This window comes from Pangasianodon hypophthalmus, chromosome 14 (assembly GCF_027358585.1).
Source record: "Pangasianodon hypophthalmus isolate fPanHyp1 chromosome 14, fPanHyp1.pri, whole genome shotgun sequence".
In the NCBI taxonomy this organism is placed as follows: Eukaryota; Metazoa; Chordata; class Actinopteri; order Siluriformes; family Pangasiidae; genus Pangasianodon; species Pangasianodon hypophthalmus.
In genome coordinates, this window is record NC_069723.1 from 22,184,746 (window position 1) to 22,202,634 (window position 17,889).

The 17,889-nt window shown below is 39.8% G+C and overlaps 1 protein-coding gene across 1 annotated transcript in view; it reads left to right on the forward strand.

Annotated features, from left to right (window-relative positions):
• nlk2 (nemo-like kinase, type 2) overlaps positions 1-17,889 on the forward strand; it is a 94,078-nt gene that overhangs the window by 9,200 nt on the left and 66,989 nt on the right. The gene's annotated exons all lie outside the window — the stretch shown is intronic.

Consider the following 17,889-nt stretch of genomic DNA (forward strand, 5'->3'; position numbering starts at 1 on the left):
CCAGTTTGATAGCTACTGCGAGAGTCAGGATCTGTCGGCGATTCCCGATTCTTTCGTTAATTGTCCCAAACCTACTATAAATCTAACATTTTGAGAAACTCCTCTTTTCCTATATATCTAAATATGGATAATAATGAACTTGTAAAATTTCACAAATGTGGATCATCTGTAAAATGAGATTGATTGATTGTTTTTTAATCTTAAACAGATTTTGAGGTTTTAAAAATACACATTGATTTCATGTGTTTCTCCAATCAATTGTGATTTATAACGTTTATAACGGTATTAACAAAATGTATGTCTTGAACAATGTATGTCATGAAACGTACAGTAAATTGGCACATACAGTGTATCAGGAAACAAGCTTTTCAGCTGTATATGAAACGACACGATTGTGAAGTGGGCGGAGCTTAAAGCTTTGATTAAAGTGGCTACGTTTCAGGAAGTGCGATGGCTGTGAGTGCGACAAAACGGTAAAAAAATTTTCTGTTGAGTTTGGATTTTTTTCTATTACTGCAGTAGAAGGGAAGACATGTTATAGATGGAATTTACCCCAAAAAATCTGAAAAATGATCAACCTGTAGTTCCTTGCTATAGAATTTCTGAAACTCTTTTTTTTTTTCTTTTTTAACATTTTAAGCAGCGATAGAGAAGCAGTGCTGTAACTATGAATACAACCATGGTGTAGTATGAGTGCTAGACAAAGGTCACGTGGGTTAATGTGCTGTGCGACACACCCCCTGACAGATCAGCGCACAATAACAGCAATCACATCATGATAACTGATGTCTAGCAGCTGGACGTGTATATGTAATTTGGATGTAATATATGGCTTGCATTAGCTTTTCCATACAGCCAACTGCTTAATTAACATTATCTAACATTAGCCATGCTCAACCTCCTTCTCCAACTCGTCTTACAGCTGCTTGGAAAGGCCACATCATATCTCCGTCTGGATCTCTTAATCGTGGCCCACATGACTCGTGCATGTTTACACGCGCAGTCTCGTTGACCCGGTCATTAGAGAAGGCTCAGATCGAGCAGAAATTCCAAACCATGAGTGATTTTTTTCCCCGTAATGTCTTTAAACTAACGGCGTTGTTTGTGCACCAAACGGCTAAAGGATGCCCTATTGACTGGTGATTCAGCTCCGCTTTTGGGTGTTTGTTGTTTTTTACTTAGCACCTGACATCCAGAATGATCAGCGAGTCAGTTACTATTGAAGCATTTACCAGATTATTTTCATAATTAGCTTCTTACTGTAATTTACAGCTTCTGTGCTGAATTTAAGATCAGTTAAAAGATTCCTGAATTTCTATTTCCTGCCATTTTCTTCTGGTCAGTTTGAAGTGGGCGGGACTATATTCAATAAAGATGATGTCAATGCTACAAAACAACCAATCAGAATCAGCAATATGTTAATGTAGTTTATGATTTTATTTACTTTTATTTTAATGGAATGAGAATTAGCAGAACGGCTGAACTACAGTAGAGAGAATCATGATCTGTACTTAGTGATGGAAAAAATGAGAGAAGTTGTATTTTTACAGTAAAACGTTTACATGATACTCAGCCATTTCACACATCGAGAAGCCCAGACTGCAGCGTCTGATGCTCTTTGTGTTTGTAGAATAAAATCTGATGATGTTATAAACAGAAAAATGACTCCTGAGTAAAAATAAAAGTGATCTGTCATTTCTGCACACTCTTCTAGCACTAGCGCTGTCAGCAAGTTGCCCGAGAGACACCGCGTTGCATTTTTCCCTCACAGTGCTTTCATCTGTGGCTTTCTTTCTTTATAACTTCCTATCTTTCTTTCTTTCTTTCTTTTCTTTCTTTCTTTCTTTCTTTCTGCTTGTCGAATTTACTTTGTCATTTATGGTATGGTTTTCATCTCTTCTTTCACTTTTTTCTACTGTTTTTGTTTTTCTTTCTTTCTTGTACTTTTTAGTATTTTTGTTTCTTTTTATGTTTCTTTTTTATTTCTTTCATTTTCACTCCTGTTTTTTTACTTATCACGTTTTTACATTTCACATTTCATTTCACTCTTTCTGTTTCTCTTTCCTTTCTTTCTTTCTTTCTTTCTTTCTTTCTTTCTGTAGCTTCTCCTATTTACTTTTATATTTTCATACTTATCTCCTCTTTTTTACTTTTCTTTTTTTTACTATTTTCATCTCTCTCCTATTACTTTCCCCTCTTTCTTTTGTCTTTCTTTCTTTCTTTCTTTCTTTCTTTCTTTCTTTCTGTAGCTTCTCCTATTTACTTGTATATTTTCATACTTATCTCCTCTTTTTACTTTTCTTTTTTTTTTACTATTTTATCTTTCTCTCCTATTATTTTTCCCCCTCTTTCTTTCTTTCTTTCTTTCTTTCTTTATTACTTTTTAGTATTTTTGTTTCTTTTTGTTTCTTTTTTATTTCTTTCTTTTTCACTTGTTTTCACACTTATCATGTTTATTTCAGATTTCATTTCTTTCTTTCTTTCTTTGTTTCCTTTAACTGATTTACTTTGTCACTTTTATGTTTTTACACTTATCTCCTTTATTTCACTTTTATTTACTATTTTTATTTTTCCCCTCTTTCTTTCTTTGTCACTTTAGTTGTTGTTTTGACACTTATCTCCTTTACTTCACTTTTAGTTAGTATTTTTATGTTTCTGTCCTTTTATTTCTCTCTTTCACTTTTTAAGCCGTATATCGTGTCGTTAGAATGAAATGGTGAAAGCTACAGTTTTTGAGTGGTACGTTACTGGATGCTTATTTAATTACAGATCTTTAGCACAGTTGGAAACGGTGTTCCCATAGGATTTAACAGGAAGTGCTGATTAATGACTGAGCTCGTTACTCATTATAACAGAAGTGCAGTGTGTTGTGTTTGACACGGCTCTACTTTCTGGCGTTAATAGCGGGGTTCTCGCGGTAGAACTCTAACTGTGCTGCGTTCCGGGGTTTCTCACCTCAGCCTCTGGATTATACGTTGTGATAGCAGGACAGCCGGGGAAGAAAAAAACACACCATGCTTTTGTTCTCCTTTCTTGTTCTTACATTCCAGATGCCATTGTTCACAATAGTCCATTATCTCTCCGTGATACAGTGTGTGTGTGTGTGTGTGTGTGTGTGTGTGTGTGTGTGTGTGTGTAATTATAGAACATTTAACTCTGCTTTATGTGATGTACAGAGTCAGGGTTTAAATCTGCGTCACCTGCTCTCGGAGGTGTGTGATCTTCACCTCTCCTGGGTTTGAAGCGTGTGGTAGACGAGTGGAGAGCCGAGCTGGTCCAAGAGGATGAGAGAGGTTCTGCTGTGTTCTGTTCTGGGTTTTTTTTCTTTTCTTTTTTTAAACAGCAACCGCAGAAGCAGGTCTTGAGAGGCCCTGTGCTTGGCAGATCCACAGCACAAGTAGAGCGACGGCTAACCTTTGAAGTGTAGAGAGAGAGAGAGAGAGAGAGAGAGAGAGAGAGAGAGAGAGAGAGAGAGATGCAGGTTAACTCTTTTGTCTCCATCTCCGTCAGGCTCCTCTTGAACCTTCATCTTTTACTTTCACTTTTATGCTTTGTCACACTTTTTTTTTTTTCCTCTCTTTCACTTTTTACTCTTTCTTTCTTTCTTTCTTTCTTTCTTTCTTTTATCTTATTTACTTGGTCTTACTGGTCTTTACGATTTCCAAATTATCTCCTCTTGTTACTATTTTTCTGTTTTTCTTTCTCTTTTTTGCTTTTGTGCTTTCTGATCTTTCTTTCTTTGCTTGTTTTTACTTTCTCACTTTTAAGTTTTTACTTTTGCTATTTTTTAGTATTTTCCTGTTTTTCTTTCTTTTTTAAATGTTATTCTTTTTTTTTATCTTTCTTCTTGCTTTTCTTGTGTATTTTTCACTTTTGTTTTCACACTTACCTCCTCTTTCATATTTACTTAGCTACTTTTGTTTCACTTCTTTTATTTTTTTCTTTTGCCTTTTTAGTGTTCTTTCTTTCTTTCTTTCTTTCATGTCTCCGTCTTGCTCCTCTGGGTCTCGTCTTCATCTGGATCTCGACAGCACAGACTCTGGAACTGTTCCAGCATTTCTGTTTGCCTCAGCTTTTTCTCTCTGTTCTCTCTTTATCTCTTTTTCTCAGTTTTCCTCTCGTTCAGTGTCGTTCTTTTATATTATTTGGCTTCGGCTCCCTGAGCTCATAAAGGCTCAGAGTGCTTTCAGCCCCATCTCACTTTTCCTTGAGATTTAATCACGTTTGAGAACCTGTAATGGTGTGGAACAGTCTAGGCGACATGCCGGCTGTGTGTGTGTGTATGTACATGTGTGTGTGTGTGTGTGTGTGTGTGTGCATGCGTGTGTGTGCACGTGAGTGTGGTATTGGCTCTAGAGGTTACACTGTGAGCACCATCTCATTGACTGAGACTGGAGATTTTAATTAAAGAATGTTGGGCTAACAGGGGAACCTTTCCACTTTCCATAAAACTACCTCTTTCTTTCTTTCTTTCTTTCTTTCTTCCTTCCTTCCTTTGAGCTGTCTTTCTCATCTGAGCCATCTCTCTCCTCTGACCCATCTTTCTCCTCTGACCCATCTTTCTCCTTTGACCCGTCTCTCTCCTCTGTCTCGTCTCTCTCCTCCGAGCCATCTCTCTCCTCTGTCTCGTCTCTCTCCTCTGTCTCGTCTCTCTCCTCTGTCTCGTCTCTCTCCTCTGTCTTGTCTCTCTCCTCCGAGCCGTCTCTCTCCTCTGTCTCGTCTCTCTCCTCCGAGCCGTCTCTCTCCTCCGAGCCGTCTCTCTCCTCTGTCTCGTCTCTCTCCTCCAAGCCGTCTCTCTCCTCTGTCTCGTCTCTCTCCTCCAAGCCGTCTCTCTCCTCTGTCTCGTCTCTCTCCTCTGTCTCGTCTCTCTCCTCTGTCTCGTCTCTCTCCTCTGACTTGTCTCTCTCCTCCAAGCCGTCTCTCTCCTCTGTCTCGTCTCTCTCCTCTGTCTCGTCTCTCTCCTCTGTCTCGTCTCTCTCCTCTGACTTGTCTCTCTCCTCCGAGCCGTCTCTCTCCTCTGTCTCGTCTCTCTCCTCTGTCTCGTCTCTCTCCTCTGTCTCGTCTCTCTCCTCTGACTTGTCTCTCTCCTCCGAGCCGTCTCTCTCCTCTGTCTCGTCTCTCTCCTCCAAGCCGTCTCTCTCCTCTGTCTCGTCTCTCTCCTCTGTCTCGTCTCTCTCCTCTGTCTCGTCTCTCTCCTCTGATTCTGCGCAGTCCTGATTTATAAACACATTTTTACACTTACCGCACGGAGACCGTCTGATATTTACAGCATTTATAACACCAGAGCTTTATCCTTATTCCCCAAACTACCACTTACAACTCTCTCTCTCTTTCTTTATTCTCTTTTTTCTCAGTTTTCTCATTTTCTTTCATTTCTACTATTGATCTTTTTATCACTGCTTTTCTAATCGACTTTCCTTTTTTCTTCTTTTTTTCTGTCACTTGCTCTATCTCTCTCCTTTCTTTCTTTCTTTCTTTCTTTTAGACCTTTTCTGTCTTTTTTTTACTCTTTTCATGTTTACCTGTTTTCCCATTTCTTCTCTTTCCTTCTATTGATTTTTTTGTTTTCTCACTGTTTTTCTAAAACACTTTTTTCTTCCCTCTTTTTTCCTTTTTTTGTCACTCTTTCTTTCTTCCTTCCTTCCTCTCTTCTTTGTCATTTTTTCTTTCCTTCTTTCTTTGATCCTCCTTTTCCAACTTTTCTGTCTTTTTCACATGTATTTGAAATTTCCCTTTCTGTAGTATTTCTCTCTCTCTCTCTCTTTCCCATCTCTCTCTCCCTCTCTCTCTCTCTCTCCCCCCCCATGTTAATTAAAAAGCCCTGTGCTAGAGGGGGAACCTTTCCATTTAGAGCCCTGACACTTGCGACATTCCTCATGCTTATTTTAACCGTCTCATTAAACGCCACTCTCCATACAGAGAGTCGTTTATCTGCATCTCTCTCAGCAGCTCAGTGTGTGTTCGGTGTGTGTTCGGTGTGTGTTCGGTGTGTGCAGGTTGTGTGTGCAGGTTGTGTGTGCAGGTTGTGTGTGCAGGTTGTGTGTGCAGGGTGTGTGTGCAGGGTGTGTGTGCGTGCAGGTTGTGGTGTGAGTGTATGTTCAGCGTGTGTTCAGTGTGTAGTGTGAGTGTGTGTTCGGTGTGTGTGCAGGGTGTGGTGTGAGTGTGTGTTCAGTGTGTGGTGTTAGTGCATGTTCAGTGTGTGGTATGAGTGTGTGTTCAATTTGTGGTGTTAGTGCGTGTTCAGTGTGTGGTATGAGTGTGTGTTCAATTTGTGGTGTTAGTGCGTGTTCAGTGTGTGGTATGAGTGTGTGTTCAGTGTGTGGTATGAGTGTGTGTTCAATGTGTGGTATGAGTGTGTGTACAGTGTGTGGTATGAGTGTGTGTTCAGTGTGTGGTATGAGTGTGTGTTCAGTGTGTGGTATGAGTGTGTGTTCAATGTGTGGTATGAGTGTGTGTTCAGTGTGTGGTATGAGTGTGTGTTCAATGTGTGGTATGAGTGTGTGTACAGTGTGTGGTATGAGTGTGTGTTCAATGTGTGGTATGAGTGTGTGTACAGTGTGTGGTATGAGTGTGTGTTCAGTGTGTGGTATGAGTGTGTGTTCAGTGTGTGGTATGAGTGTGTGTTCAGTGTGTGGTATGAGTGTGTGTACAGTGTGTGGTATGAGTGTGTGTTCAGTGTGTGGTATGAGTGTGTGTTCAGTGTGTGGTATGAGTGTGTGTACAGTGTGTGGTATGAGTGTGTGTTCAGTGTGTGGTATGAGTGTGTGTTCAGTGTGTGGTATGAGTGTACAAGTATTTACGCTACACTGGATAAGGAGAATACTTCACACGCATGCACACACACACACACACACACACACACACACACACACACACCCCGACAAATCCCCTGCTGCTCCATGCTGATATTTACACACACACACACACACACACACACAGTGTAATGTCACTACCTGCTTCATGCCTGTGTTTAACAGCATGCACATGCATTTTATACGACTGTTATGGATGGAAATACATTTACCTGTAAATTGTTTTGAAGTCTTTTACGGTGCAGTCACCGTTAGAGCTGTTTAACACCGAGCAACATTTCTTTTTTGTTGTTTTGTGAGAACATTTTTTCCCGCCCCAGTTACAACCTTCATTGCAGTTTGTTAATTAGTTAAATGTGTTTGTTAATTTAAACCAGAATGGAGATTAAATAATGTGTCACCAGCCAGTTATTGCGTTTATTAAGCGTGCGAGATCTCAGTAATAACGAGGCTCAGACGCGCGGCGTTTAAAGCGAACGGTTGCCGCGGAGGCAGATGAGCGTTGGCTCCCATGTTGCTTTGCAGCTGCTGTAGTGCTCCGTGTGACTGGAGTAACGTGATTAATCAGCTCCTCACAATCAGGCTGGAGTGTGGGCCGAGTTAAAGCGTTTGCACTGCACTGTGTGAGACAAGCAGCGTGATTTTATTTATATATTTCTGGAGCGGTGTGGAAGCTGCACTCGACGCTGTTCCTCTGAATGTGTGCTGTGATTAGTCGCGAGTGCACACTGAGAGAAATCAGTCGAGCTTCCACGCTTTTCTCTCCTCTGAGTTCTGACATCTCTCTCTCCTCCGACATCTCTCTCTCCTCCGACATCTCTCTCTCCTCCGACATGTCTCTCTCCTCTGAGCCGTCTCTCTCCTCCGACATGTCTCTCTCCTCCGACATCTCTCTCTCCTCCGACATGTCTCTCTTCTCCGACATGTCTCTCTCCTCTGAGCCGTCTCTCTCCTCCGACATGTCTCTCTCCTCTGAGCCGTCTCTCTCCTCCGAGCCGTCTCTCTCCTCCGACCCTTCTCTCTCCTCCGACATGTCTCTCTCCTCCGACATGTCTCTCTTCTCTGACCCATCTCTCTCTCCCCTGACACGTCTCTCTCTCTCTCCCCTCTGACCCGTCTCTCTCTCTCTCTCTCCTCTGACCTGTCTCTCTTCTCTGACCTGTCTCTCTCTCTCCTCTGACCCGTCTCTCTCTCTCTCTCTCCTCTGACCTGTCTCTCTTCTCTGACCTGTCTCTCTCTCTTCTCTGACCTGTCTCTCTCTCTCCTCTGACCTGTCTCTCTCTCTCCTCTGACCTGTCTCTCTCTCCCGTGACCTGTCTCTCTATGTCCCCTGACTCATCTCTCTCCTCTGACATGTCTCTCTCTCTCTCTCTCTCTCTCCCCCGAGCCGTCTCTCTCTCCTCCGAGCCGTCTCTCTCTCTCCTCTGATTTATAAACACATTTTTACACTTACTGCACAGAGACCGTCTGATATTTACAGCATTTATTTATTCCCCAAACTACCACTTACAACTCTCTCTCTCTTTCTTTATTCTATTATTTTTTCTCAGTTTTCTCATTTTCTCTCTTTCCTCCTGTTGATCTTTTTATTAATGTTTTCTTTCTTTCTTTTGAACTTTTTGTCTTTTTACACTTCTCTCATTTTTCTCAGTTTTCTCATTTCCTCTTTCCTTCTATTGATCGTTTGTTTGCTCACTGTTTTTCTAAAACACTTATTTCTTCTCTCTTTTCTCTCTTTGTTTGTCCTTCTTTGTCTCTTTCTTTCTTTGCGCTTTCTTTTTCAACTTTTTCTGTCTTTCACTTTTACCCTTTCTCTTATCCTCTTTCTTTCTGTCTCTCTGTCTCTGTTCTCACAGACTCTCTTTCTGACTTTTCCTGTCTGTCTTTTTTTTCTTTCAGATTCCCTCACTTTGTTTACCTTTTTTTCTCGCTTTTTTCCTTTCACTTTTGTGTCTTTTTCTCTTTTGTTTTTGCTTTCTCTCAAGATCACTTTCTCTTCCTCTCTTTCATTCTTTCATTTCTTTCTTTTTTTTTTTTCTTTGATCGTATGTGAAATCCACTTGTACATGAATGCGATGCAGGTTTCAGTGGCTGAGGAAAGGAAGTGTGGCCCGATTTCAGGCTTCAGTTAGGAGAAGCGCGTTTCTAACGTCTTCACATGGAGCCCTGGTTCAGTGTTTGAGGGGAATAGGAATGGATTTGGATGCAGTAACCATATCTCCCAGTATGCTGCTTATTTTAACAATGGAATTTGAATATGTCTGGCCCTCTGTCTGGTTTGTTTGCCACCCATTCAAAGCAGAAATGAGGAGTCCGCCTTGAGCCAAGCCAAGTCTTGTTTGTGTTCCTTTCAGAAGAGCCAGCTGCGGCCGCTCCCTACACCCACACCGGGGTTACGCACGTTTAACGTCCTGCTGAGCTCCGAGAGCTAAACGGACAGCTTCAGATCAGCTTCCTCACGCCTCAACCAGACTCGGCTTGTACGATACTGATTTTTCCCTATGATTTAAAAAAAAAATCAGGATAAATGATTTAATCTTCCGGAAGCGATAGCTTTAAAAACACAGGAAAACCAGCACCTCCACCATTTCAGATTTAATGAGAGGAGGGGAGGGTGTAATAATATTATCGGGAACTGTGGGAATTGTGAAAACTTCACTGGATGATGGATTTTAGGTGATTGCACAGTAATGCACATTAAACCGTAAAAAGAGAGAAAAACTAGACATTTTCACCAATCCTTTAACAAATCGCTTGTCTTGTGTCCTCATGATGCTTCTTAAAGCGTTTGAACGCTGACTGGTGCATGCGAGTGTTTTTACTCACTTCCTAATTATCATCACCATTCAGGTTATTTGTAAAGTGTTAGATTTAACACTTTGTTGTAGTACAGGCTTGTGTTAGATAACGACGTTATCATCTCTACATGATATCCATATATATATTCATATATATACATCTATATATCTATTCTTATACACATTTTTTATGTATATATTTTTCTATATTTTTCTTATTTTATGTCGGAACAGTTGTATAAAGCATTTCACTGCAAGTTGTACTGTGTATGGTTACGCATGTGACAAATAAAATTTGATTTGATATTACAATGTCACAATATCCAGTGAAATTTATCACCTGTTATATTATATTATATTATACAACAGTGTTATAAACAAAAAATTAATACTGAGTAAGTGACATTTTGGACAGAATATGGCAAAACGTTCTGTTCATTTTTGCTCCGCTAGCGGAAATAGATCCCGAAGAAGCCACTCTCGCTTTATAGCCCGTCGGCTAGCTGGCTAGCTAGCTCACGTTGATTTGTACGTTCCTGTTAAAGGTGCATCTGGTGAAATTGGCTCCCATTCTTTCTTTTCATCTTCATCTGACGAGCTTTCATGTTTTGCATGGAAAGTTATATTCCTGTAAAGTATCGTTTACCATGTCATCTGATGATGTCGCTAACTCTACTGTAGGAACCGTTTCGAATTAGGAAGTGGAACTTTACGTGGCGAGCACGGACGAGCGGACTGACGCACACAGTGAAACGTGTGTATAAACCCCAGTGTGGGAATAGGAAATATAGACACTCTTGGAACACCGCTTGACCAATCAAATTAGTGGACCGGAACTAACTGTTGTATATTATATTATATTACATTACATTACATTACATTACCAGACCTGCAATCTTTACGCATTTTGCGTAGGAGCTCTACAAAAACACCGTTGTGCACTAGTACATGTTATGACTCAAAAATCTGGCAAAAGAGCAGTCTTATTCTCCTCAATAAAACGAGAGATGAGCCAATCAACACGTGAATATCGAATAATTCATGCAGATGTTTAGAACTTCCTGGTATTAACTGACATGGCCTGGAAGCCCCGCCCCCTTTCCCCAACTCACATGGAGAAGCTCATGGGCGCTCTCGCTTTCTGTAAAGGTAAATGGAGAATACTTTGAGTTTATTAATGTCAATTAAAATCTAACAGTGTGTGTTCGACTTGGCTATCATCAGACAGGTATATATTTATCATTAATTAACGTTATGACATTAAATTTATTAGGGATGCCACCAAAACATTTCTCTTTCACCGTACAAGAGACAAAGCATGAAGATCGTGACCCTAAAAGAGTAAATAGATCTACAAGGAAGTGTCAGAGCTAACCCCTTTACAAATAATGTTAATGATGATGATAATTAGAGAGTGATTAAGTGCACTTTTTGACCGGCGCTCTCCTGCTGTGTCTCTTTTGGTCTCCTGCTGTTTGTGAGCAGCATCAACAGTGAAAACGTCAGTCATGTGGACATTAGACAAGCGATTTGTAAAAAGATTATATAAAAAAATGCACCATTATGTTTTTTTTTAAACTGTTTACTGCATAAAGCTGCAGAATCACTTAAAAATCCACCATCCAGCTGAAGTTTTATGATTGTCGCAGCTCCTGACTGCATACGCTCCTTAAACCTGAAATGGTGGAAATGCTCATTTTCCTGCCTCTTTCGGGTCTAGGATATCGAGATCGAGATATTTTAAAATGCAAAATTACTAAGCAAGAAAAAATCAATATCACACAAGTTGAGTTGTAGGTCTGTTTAATATTTTCAGGTCTAAATTTTAGTACCGTACCATTTTTGACCACTCGTTTTGGCCAAACGTTTCGGTGGCATTTCTAATAAATATAGCTAAGTGATGTTAATTATTTCCTTTATCTAGTGTTAGCTAAGTCGAACATGCACTGATAGATTGAATTTCACATAAATGAAGTCAAAACATTGTCCGTTTAGCCTGACATAAGGCGAGAGCGCACTACACGACGACAGCATATGAGATGGGGGGGAAGGGGGCGGAGCTTCCATGAAATGTTGGTTAATATTGGAGAGTTCAAAACAGATCATTCCAGTCAGTTGGCTAATGTCTCGTTTTATTGAGTAGAAAAACGCTGCTCTTTTGGCGTATTTATGAGCCATAACTCGTACTAGCATACTCTGATGTTGAGCTCCTACTCAAAATGGTAATATAATATAATATAATATAAGTAAACATCACTGGATATCGTGGCAGTATAACATGGCGTAGAGATGATTAAGTCGTTCAATCACACAAGCCTAATCCGGGCCGTCGCGTGTCCGTGGCGTCTCTGACAACGCTGGACGCCTGATTTCCAGATCACAAAGCGCAAGTGTGAAAGACTCTTCTTTCCAGTTGCATGTTTGCTCTCAGCTGTGAGATCTCACTGAGTGCTAGGAACCGAGGATCAGGAGGTCTGAGTCAGTGTTTGCTTCACACTCTCATCAGCATGTTGCCCGTGTACATCTGCTCCCACATTACACACGGCTTCCCAGGAGTCTCTGTGGAGGCTTCACGACGGGCGTGTAGCGAGCGAGTGGACGTGTGAAAGCTCGAACATATTAACGTGCTGTGTTATTACTCATAAACTACCAGCTTATATAATTAACTACATTAAAGGAATCATCTCTGATAAACAAGTTCTCATTTATTCTAGTAAGGAATGAAGTGTTTTATTAATCTTACACCACAGCAGTTTGCCAACGATTACAATATCTCATTTATTAAAGAATGACACATCGTACACTTTATCCATTTATAGCTACATTCCATGTTGTGGAACATCCGTGAAACAACTTACAACAAAAACTTGCCTCGCTGACTGTTGCATAGCGCTGACACTGGAGACTCCGCCCATAAATGTTAAATGAACGTTTCCTTCCAGAAAACGTCACCATGTCAGCGAGTAAGTTTTGTAACGTTTGTTAAATAATTACATTTTCTTAAAATCTGATGCTCTTAGTCTGAAATAATGTGACTTCCATCATAGAAGGTCTTGTGAATTAGCTATTTGTTTGTCGTAGCCCTCAATGATGCATTGTTTTGGTTCGTTTTTTTAGGACAATTTATTTTTGGTTGTTGTTGTTTTGTAATTAAATGTCAAATATATGTGATGGAACTGCAAAATCTGGTATTTTATTTTGACTGATTTCAAAGGTTCCAGTTAAGATTACATGTGGAAGTTCAGAAAGATTGACACATCGAGGGTTCACTAATTTGTTTAGCTATGCAATATACCTTTTTATTGATACATTTTTAAAAATAAGCATTGTGTAAAACACAGTTTAAAACAACAATAGCAGAAAACCCCTGGACTTGCTGCTTTTTCTAGTGTGTTGTGTGTGTTCCAGCGTGAACCTGAACAAAGCTAGATAATACCATGATAGATGTTGCGTGTTATGAAAACATCTTTACGTAATCGTGATATATTTGTAGTCCCGCCCCGTGTTTAATCTACAGTATAACACAGGGATGTTCAGTTAAAAGTTGCAAAGGTCCAGTTAAAGAAAAGTCTGGATAAGCGGCTAACGTGACTGAACAGTGACAGCATTTACTGTTTAATGCTTAACCGTTAATCATTAGCTCATGGTTACGAACGAAATAAAATAAGACGCATCAAATATATTGTACAGCTGTATTAACAGACCTTTATAAACAAACAAGCGTTTCAGTGTTGTAGGATTGTTCATCAGTAAACCGGAGGATCTCTATGCTAGCGGCATTGACGGGGATGTCTCCGCCACCCACAACATTCGACCTTGACCCTGTTTGGATCAATTCCAAAATCGAATCGGTTACAATGATTATTCCGTGTAAATCCTGCAAACATTCAACCACTAGTTCTTAAGATATTGCACTAACGAGAATCACAGACAGACAGACGCAAGGACGGACAACCTGACCACATAAAGCCATTACTGTCTGGCTGCAGAGGCATAAAAATAGCATGGGAAGGTCTTTCTAGAAAAAAACAGTTAGAACTTGATGCTAATGGCATGGACGAGGCATGACCGCCTACAAGTCTAGTCCTTCTTGTTACTAACTTGTGTCCCTGAAATACCCTTAAAATAGACTTCAAACAGGAAGGAAGCTATTGATGTAAAACTATTTCAGACATTTGACCTTGCTGTGACCTTGACCCTGTTTGGATCGATTCTGAAACTCAATCAGTTCATCTGCTGTTTGTAATAATAATTCCATATAAATCCTGTAAACATTCAACCACTTGTTCTTGAGATATTGTGCTAAAACAAAAGAAAAAATAAAAATGGAGGAAAAAAGTTCATTTTAGTAGCTTGCGGTAGCTGACAGCAGTGTATCAGCATCTCTGCATCAGTGAATAGTTTGTTTTCCTTAATCCCAGGCCGTTATTAACCAGCGTTCATTTGCACGCTCTTGGGCTGTAAGATAACGGACTAGCACTCTGGTGAACCTTTCTTATTGAATATTAATTAGATTTATTTGAATTGTCGTCAGAAATTCATTTTGTGGGTAATGGTTCTGTTTTGTTCCGCTTCACATGAACACTTTGGAATAATGCCACAGACTCTGAACAGATGCTTCTACGAAAGTTTGTAACATTCAGCGTATTCTAACCGACTGTCTTTCATGCCGTAGCGAGTCTCTGGTCCTTCTAAATAATTGAGATAAACGCAGGGGACTGGATAAACCTCAACAGAGGATCTGCTGAAATAACAGCAATGTGAAAAGTGACGTATAGAATTGTTACGCATGTAGCCGTGAAAGTCAGGAAGGCAGAAGACAGAGGTGATTAGGTGATGTATCTGTGTGTCCCTCAGCACCGTGAGCCGTATTGTATTAGCGATGAATCCGGAGCTGGTGCTCAAGCGTGGAGCTGAGAGAGAGAAGGGAAGTGACTGGCTGCCGTTACTGGAAGCGTCTCGAGCCAGAACGCTCCCTAGACACTCAGAGCTATCTGTCTAGCGTCTAGAGCATTTATTTTGGCCTTCAGAAGTGGCAAACTGAGCATGCAGTTGGACGGCTTTCTTCCTCTTAGAGCCTGAAACGTCTTGAATTAGCATCATTACACATGTTTGGATTATTACGCTTCAATATTTTCTATAAATGACTGGAGAATGCTTGATTTAACAAAAACATAATTGGAAAAATTAAAGGATTTTTTTTCAGTGTATGAGATTGTATAGTATTTTATAAACACAGTTTAAATACTCATATATTAAGCATGTCAGGATGAAGACGACTGCAGAGAGGTCAACTAAAAAAGTATTGGCACCCTTTAATAGCGCAATTACAGGAAACAAGGAGAAGTTGCTTAACTGTCCTTGAACAAAAAAAAATTCCAATAACTTTTTTCCTTTGGAAATAATAGTGTTTCTCTTTAAAAAGTGACAATGAAATCAAGTAAATTTTGATCTCTGAAAACCATTAATGCGTTAATGTCTCCAGCAGCGATAATAATGCTCATATTTTGTACACTGCTATATTTACAACGTTTAATAGTTTCATAATTTGTCATTGTGAGACTTGAGTGCTGAGTATGTTCTTAACAGTGGCGACGTTTCAGTGTAAATTGGTTGGAAAAACAATGAATAAATAAGGAAATAATTAATGTTTCGATGTTTATCATTTGTGCGAAACAGTCTCCAGAGACATTATAACATCAGCTAGATTATGAGATAATGTTATTCAGCGCAGTTAGAAATATAATTACTGCCTGTTTCTGCTCTTTTGTTTATTACAAGGGCATAATCTGTGTTTATACTAGCAAATAATTCGGATTATACGCTTTAAAAGTGCTGGAAAAATGCCTGAATTTAACTTTTTAACATTGTGTATGAACCGGTATTTTAGTTTGTAGTAGAAATCTGAATTCACACTAACACACACACGTATGAAACGCCATCCTGTCTTATCCTCGTGCTTTTCCACTCGCACTAAAACGGCATTTCCGCTGAAAACGCATGTTTTCAAATCCGCTTTCTCCAAAGGAGCTAAATCTGAAACCACTGTGTTGTGAATGGAAAACACGGACATGTGATTTGTCATGTGCGATCATGTGAATTCCAAGATGGCGGAACTTACTGTGACGTCGTATTTTTGTCGACATCTGTTTGCATGCTTGAAATGAAATAAATAATATTGAAAATAAATAATAATGAAACAAATAAATGAAAATGATGGAACTGGCGCCAAGGTTGTGGGTCAGACACCCCGTGTTGATACACAACATGCTGTTTTCTGTAGTTGATGGGAAACTTTTGGTGAACATAAACAGAGTGTTTTCAGACTTGGCTGTGTGTTAGTGTGGCCTGAATGTGAAGGTTCCAGAGACAGAGCAGGGGGAAACCACCAAACATGAGAGCGCAGGGTGGAGTCCTGAGCCGTTATCTGTGTCCAACACCTTCCCCATTGCTGCTATCGCCACCCCAACAGCACACACACTCGCACGCACACACACACACACACACACACACACACACACACACGCTCGCTCACTTGCATTAGAGCTTGTGCACTTGCTGGCAGTAGCAGGTGTGTGGAGAGAGCGAGGGTCAGGAAGTGAAGCATGCGAGTCCTTTCAAACTGCAGTGCACCTCTGACAATGTGTCTTTATTAGTTTACTACATCTCTCTCTCTCACTCTCTCTCTCTCTCTCGCTGTGGTCTCTGTGTTTCTCTCTGTCAAGTCAATTCAAGTTTGTGATGTGAGCTGTTTTTAAAAATCTTTTAAATGTGAGGATATGGCTGGATTTAAGATTTAAAACTGGGAAGGCTTTGAAAACATGTGGAACTATAGAGGCCCCGAGTAGTATTAATAATGAGGAACTATCTTTTGCTGGTGCGATAAAATAATGTGCTCTCTCTCTCTCTCTCTCTCTCTCTCTCTCTCTCTCTCTCTCTCTCTCTCTGTCTCTCTCTCTCTCTCTCTCTCTGTCTCTCAGTGTGTCTCTGGAATGCTCGCTGATAGGGTTGTAGGGTTCTACATAGGCCCTTCAGGACAAACGAAGAGTCATTTAAGGGTTGTAAATTTCTATCTGCGTACAGCTGGGCAATATGGATATATCAATATCATGATAAATTATGTCATAATACACTTTTATGAGATATCACAGACTTTTTATACTTAATTTTTTTTTTTTTTTTTATAAATCCATACTAATTTGAAGTTGATTACACATTAAATTTTGTACTAAATCTTTAAAATTGTAAAATGCTCCTTTTTTTTTTTTTTATAAGTATTTCCTTTTTCTCCATTTCTGTGTTAATTAGGCATGAGATGATGCACTAAAGCTATGATGTTTTTTTAGTGTCACAAGTGTACAACGTTACTGATATGGAAAGATTGTGTGGCAATAGATTGTGCCTTAAATGATTACGTAATAAATTGGTGTCATCACGGCTCCTGCTGGTGTCTGACGTCCATCTGAAACTCACGAACATGTCACACTTACTAATTTAACTGTATAGGTGAGAAAAACAATTGTGATATTGTACATTTCCTCATCCTGCCAAAATGAGTTTGTGGTTATACCACCATCAGCACAACACACGACGTGCTTCTGAAACGTTTTAGACTTACATGCGACTTACATCAAGCACAGCACCCAGACTTTGATTTTAAAAAGAAACACGTTATTTTTCTACACGTTATATAAAAGTAGCATCAAACACAGTTTTTCACAGTTGTTTGTTTTTTAAATTTTGCTAGAAGTTTCTTAATATACCTATATATCGTACATGTCATGCATCGTTTAAATGTCTTTACGAATCGTGATATGATATTTTTGTCGCTCGTCCCTGTGTGTATGTGAGTTTTTTTTCCATTTATGTAAATTCTGAACGCTGGATGTGAAAAGCAGCTGTCTTTCGTCAACGTTAGCTCGACAAATTCACAAGCTTTGGGAACACTGGTCAGACTGTGGTCTCTTCTTTCTAGAGAAATAAAAGAAAATGAGGAAGTTGTTTCGTAAATAGTTTTTCTTTTTTTCCTCAGAGCTGTGTGACCCGCCTTGTAATCGACTGCGGCGTGAAGAACTTCAGCGATGCGTCCATCACGGCTGATTTATTTCAGTTATTGTTTTTGCTTAGGTTGTTGTATCGCCGGTTGCCTCTACTCATTATTTCAAGCTCAGATAAACATAACTGTGTCTTTCTTTTCCTTCATGTTGAAAATCCCTCTCTCTAAATTGGCCATATGGCTGATCCTATTTGTGAGGGTTTACCTGGGGGCAAAATACACA